This window comes from Lactuca serriola, chromosome 4 (genome assembly GCF_051521515.1).
Source record: "Lactuca serriola cultivar US96UC23 chromosome 4, Lser_US96UC23_V15, whole genome shotgun sequence".
Lineage (NCBI taxonomy): Eukaryota > Viridiplantae > Streptophyta > Magnoliopsida > Asterales > Asteraceae > Lactuca > Lactuca serriola.
The window spans coordinates 22,661,756-22,667,876 of NC_136411.1; the positions used below are offsets into that span (position 1 = coordinate 22,661,756).

Sequence of the window (6,121 nt, forward strand, 5' to 3'; positions counted from 1 at the left end):
TCCAACAGTCTCTCACTTGGATAAGTCTAATAACTATAGTTGCAAGTATGACTTCAGGAACCGATCAACAATCGTAGCTCTTTAAACTCTGTTGAACTAGAACTTGCCATTTTAGATAAGTGATCATATAATCCTCTGTTCTAGATATCAGCCGGACAAATACATGGAACATGGTCTTACTTATTATCCATCATTTGTTTCCCGATTTCCGATTTGTTTGACATAGAACTTAACTGAACACATCAATTTAGTTCTGATCGGGCCCGGTACATAGGTCAAAACAAAATCATCGAGGGGCCCAGATATCGCTTCTAATCCTAGAAGGAACAGATAAACTTCGACTCGTATGTTTGTTCTACCACTCATTGAATTATACACAAAGGCACATTTTATAACATCGAGTTACCAATGTGTTTTCGTACAATCAATGCATAACCAACTCGTAACACTACTAGAAAAAAGGCCTTTTACGACGCTCATTGCGCGTCGTAAAACGCTCAGACGACGCGCAAATGCGTGTCAAGGAAGGCCCTGTCATAAAGAGAGATGACGCGCTTTTGCGTGTCGTCTATAGACGACGCGCATTTACGACGCGCATTTATGACGCACATTTACGACGCGCGGTTATGACACGCAATGCGTATCAAGGAAGGCCCTGTCATAAAGGAAGACGACACGCATTTGCGTGTCGTAACCTTACGACGCGCGTGTTTATGACACGCAATGCGTATCAAGGAAGCCCCTGTCAAGAAAGGCCATGTCATAAATAAAGATGACACACATTTTTGCGTATCATAATTTTAAATGTTTTAAAAAAAATATTATTTATAGATTTACTAATTTTTCATATTAAATAATACATTAGAAATCTCATAATAATAAATAAAATACCATAAATATCAAATATAATTCATTTCACTAATATGTCAAATACAAATAATTATTCCAATAGTGAGTAAATGTTATAAAAAAATGAACTCATTTATATACAATTGCATTAATTATCTAGCTTACTATGTGCCAACAAACTTCTATCTTTTTCCTTCTCTGCATAAACTTCATTAGCAGCATCCTAAAGAACCTCTATCTTTTTCATCAGCAACATCCTCAAAAACTTCTATCTTTTTCCTTCTCTGCATAAACTTCTATCTCACACTCAATGTAGTTTTAAACATCAGGTTTAAAAAATCAACTTTAAGGTTGCCTTGTTAAAGAGAATGACTAGAATAGATTTCCCTTTTTCACAAGGCATGTGCTTGCTTGCACATATATATGGAATCATTCTAACAAAAAAAAATTGTTCATGTCAACTACTCCAAGGACTATTACGTAATTTAACATGAAGAATTTTTTCCAGATGAAAGGATTGACTTTAAACTTTATAAAAATCATTTAAATGAACTTACCTGACCATGAAGCGTGTTGATCCAGGATCTCCTTGCCTTCCTGCTCTGCCACGAAGCTTTGTAAAGCAAGAAATAAATTAAAAAAGTGAGTCTGAAAGTATATGCTAAATTTATGTAAAACCTTAAAACACAATATTGATGCAAACTTACCTGATTATCAATTCTTCGGGACTCATGCAAAGATGTCCCAATGACATGGAGACCACCAAGTCGTTTGACTTCCAATCCTTCATGAAAGCAATGAATCTCACAGTCCTTTAGAACCGATAAATAGGCAATTGCAATGCAAGGACCCAGGGCCGGTCCAAAGAAATATGTTGCCCGGGGCAATAAGACATAATGATGCCCTAATTATATATTTTCATAAACTAATATCATAATTCATAAAATTTACCCTAGTTCACTGTTTTTCAATCATAACTCAGAAAAAAAAACACTAATAATTTTAGAAAGTAAGAAAATTAATATAAAAAATCATAATATTTACCTCAGTACTTTGATAGGTAACAGTGAGAATGCAATGACATGCAATGACATGTAGACTACTGATCCACCTTTAAACAATGCTTTTGGTACCTAGCTATCATCCAGAAAACAACAAAACAGACAAAAATTTACACTAATCCCATCACAAACAAAACCAGCTGCTATTATCACAAATAACAAATATAATATACTCCAGACAGTATTAAAATGTAGCAGCATCCAAACATATTATAAGATGAAAAAGTTAATAAGACGAAGAAGTAAGAAGTTCTGAAACAAAGAGAGAATATTATTTGTAGTGTAATATTCCAAATGGACTTGAAAAGTTCTTGTATCTTGACCATCTACCATTATCAAACCTGTCATTTTTATACCAAATTAAATTCAAAACCAAATTTTAGCTTGACCATCCATCATTATTCCGTCCCCTGAGAATTGGGGACAAAAATAGCCTCAGGGGTATTTTGGGAAAGTTCCAATTTAATTAAGTTTTTGTAATAAAATATGATTGTAGTTCGTGAATTGCCATAATATCACCTCCATTGTTGGCGTAATTCAGGAAAAAGCCCACAGGGGCATTTTAGGAAAATGCTTTTATTATTTTTGTTTCCCGGTTTTAGACTATGAGTCAAACTCTTTTTCTTTTAGTATAAATATGCTACGTTATAGGTATTTAGAAAGAAGTTTTTCAGCAATAAAAGTTTTCTTTTCCACCAAGCAAAATAAAAAATCCCATCTTTTTCTTCCCCTGTTATCACCTGTTGCCAGCCATGTAGTTTTTTTTTCCTTTTTTTCTTCCTGTTCTGTTTTGTTTTCTGTTCTTAGGCAACAAGGTTGCGGCAAGGTATCAGGTAGATACCTTACATCCATAACGTTCAGGTTCTTTGAGAATATCTTCTTTCAGTCGAGCTTCCATTCTCTCCACTCTTTCACAGTAAATTCCCTACATTAAACCACTTGACACTTGAGTATATTTAAATAATAAACATTAAAAATGAGAGAGGATTATTATTATATACCGTATACTCGAGCATGTTTTTGTAGGGTCTTTCAACCTCACGAAGCAGAAAGGGCTTTCCATTAATGTAAATAACAGGTTCTTCTCTCATGTTGTGCTAAAAGACGGGTCTACCCAGGCCACCTTTAAAGCTACCTATTCTTTGCATAACAGATTTAATTCTTTCCACAGTTGGATTTGTAACACCATAGACTGGGAACCCGCCCTAAAGCAGATTTAGTTCTGCATCGAGGCACACTTGTCAATCACTTTGTCCACCTGTTGTTTGCCTTCAACACCACCCTAAAACCATGTCAATCAAAAAGAAGTTACTCAAGAATGTTGTTGTAATGGGAAATTTATAAGGAAAAAGGTTCATTTGCATACTGTAAAAGCATGCAATCATAAAACATAAACTTCACAGAGACAAAAAAAAGTACCAGAAGCTCCTATTCGATTTAAATAGATCAATGTGGCAATGACCATCCTTGTGGTAGTACGCCCATGCCCCATTTGGCAGTTAAAGATTATTTCTGTCTTAAGATCAGCTCTTGAAATTCTATCAACCTATAAAGATCATAAAACACAAATCATATATAAAGTATAATCTAAGTTAAATATTTTCATTTTGTTAAATGAAAATAACACTCACCAACGTATCAAAATCATGTTCCTTGGGTGATTTTTCATCTGTTGCTGGAATGCGTTCGTAGTCAACAAGGAATTTTCTTGTTTGGATTTCTAAATAGACCTATAATAGTGACAGGCATTATGAAACAGATATTCAAAATGAACATTTAATTTCATAGTATGGTGAACCTGTAGTGATGTTTTGACAGAGTCGGTGTGACTGGCTCCCATTGATCCACCATTTGACCATCTGGTAGTTCATCAGTTACTAGGATCTTATTTCCATATCTGTAATCGAGATAGGTATTGAGATGATAAGAAAATGGATATTAAACACAAAAACATGTTAAAAAGAATACCTTGCAGCTTCTAGCAATATGTCTTCCTTTAACCGGTCTTCCATTTGCTCCACCCTACCCCTATTGATACCCTATTCATAACATCAAAGTTTAGGTATAGAATGGGATAAATCAACATGTTTATGAAGAAAAAAATATAGAAAAATACTGTAAATCTGAAGTGGAAGTTGGGATTTGAGCAGAAAAAATAAGCACACACCGTGTACTCAAGATTGAAGAAGGGCAGAAAATCGTTGAAGACTGGGACGACTGGTCAGCGTGGATCAGAAACCACGGTGGAATCGGTGTTCCGGCGAACAAAAGCTGGGAATCATGGTGGGAGGAAGAACAGGACCACCTCCGATCCACCGGTACAGTCGGTCATCTGACGGAAATCCTCCTTTCTCTCCGATTCTTCATTTACCAATACAGTATCGTTTACCACCTCAAAGTCGTCCAAAACGATAAATCAATCTTAGTGTACGCTCTCTCATGGCTCGTAATCGTTTTTGTTATCGCATTATTGAAAATCGTGTCCATGGGTAGAAAGAAATTCAGCGCGGATTTCCAATTAATGAGAGCCCAATCTAGTGGAGTGTGAATGAGTTTTTAGGGTTCAATGGTAGTGACGATGGCTTAGGGTTTGCAGATGGTGGTGTGGGGGTCGTCGGTTGCTTTACAGAGAGATATGAAGTCGAGACGAAAAGACGAGATTGACCCACCTGGTAATAAACGGACTCGGGAAGCTGAACAAAATGACCCGAGATTGACCCATCTAGTAACAACGCTATTGATGCCATTCCTTCCATTTTCGACTGTTCATCCTCCACTTCCTCTACTGCTACTTCTTCACCATCTTCTATTTTTTCTGTATTTAGACTTGAGAGTATAATTAGGGCTTTTTCTAACAATTTCAACATCGAGTAGGAGATATGGTGGTTCCAGTAGGTAGAAGTGAGGGAAGAAGTAGGCAGCAGGAGGGGGAAGGAAGGAGCGTCCATAATTTGGGCAAGAGGGAAAGGATAAAAAAAAGGAAGGCGGGATTTTTAATTTTTTCAGAATTTCATTTCCCCCTACTGTTAAAGGATGGAACGCGCGTTCCATTAAAAATTATAAAGCGACATCCTTAGACGACGCGCAATTTATTATAGGTGCCCTCCGTGTTTTTTTTAGACACTAATTTAAGGGCGCGCAATAATGCGTGTCTTCTATCCTTAAATTTTTTAAAGAGATGACACCTTTTTAACGTCACTCTCCATTGCGTAACATAAATCAATGAGTGTCGTGGTTTGCGCGTCGTAAAAGGCTATTTTTCTTGTAGTGTAAGTAACAAATCATATCTTTAGGTTTGAAGACTTATATGATATTACCGTCTCATGATCACTCGAGATAAATTCCATGAAGTGATTCCAATGAGCGTGGGTTGAGTCCAATGCTTAGAACTTATGAGCACTCATGATTGTTGTAGCCATGTCCAACACCTTAGACCTCTGCAACCAATCATGACAGTCTTGATTCATACCTACTTCCGACATATGACCGACTGTGGAGGTTTGAATAATATGATATACCAAACATAATTATTCTGGAAGTCAAAACATGCAAAAGAAATATAGTAAACCTTTTATTCATCATCTAATGTCAATTACAGTTTACAAATTTCGAGATTATCTAACTACTAAAACTAATATCATCCTTCAGCCCTATGCTCCAAGCATGTTGGAGATGCTTAGCCTGAGTCAGTCCCTTCGTGAGGGGATCTATTGCGTTCTCATCCGATGATACCCTCTTTGCCACGAGGATTCCTTCTTCTATTCGATGTCTGATGAAGTGATATTTTCTGTCAATGTGTCTAGATCTTCCATGATCTCTTGGTTCCTTGGCTAAGGCAACCACACTATTACTGTCACAGAAAATCTACATTGGCTCCTTTATAGCTGGTACAACTCCAAGGTCTCCGATGAAGTTCTTTAGCCATATAGCCTCCCTTGCAGCCTCGCTTGCTACTATATACTCTGATTCACAAGTGGAATCAGCCACTGTCTCCTGCTTGGAACTTTTCCAAGTAATTGCCCCTCCGTTTAGGGTAAAGACCCAGCCCGACTGAGAGCGGAAATTATCCATGTCAGTCTGAAAGCTAGCATCACTGTACCCTACAACTCTCAAGTCATCACTCCCACCAAGGGTAAGGACCCAGTCCTTAGTCCTTCGCAGGTACTTGAGGATATTCTTTACCGCAGTCCAGTGTGCCTTGCCAGGGTTCC

The 6,121-nt window shown here is 37.2% G+C and overlaps 1 long non-coding RNA gene across 1 annotated transcript; it reads right to left on the reverse strand.

Moving 5' to 3' along the window:
- Positions 1–922: 922 nt before the first annotated feature.
- LOC145099993 (uncharacterized) lies at positions 923–1,763 on the reverse strand. The gene is made up of 3 exons (XR_013704750.1): positions 1,557–1,763; positions 1,407–1,462; positions 923–1,133 (listed from the first exon to the last, which is right to left on the reverse strand). It is a non-coding gene; the product is annotated as an uncharacterized LOC145099993 (long non-coding RNA).
- Between the last annotated feature and the right edge of the window lie 4,358 nt (positions 1,764–6,121).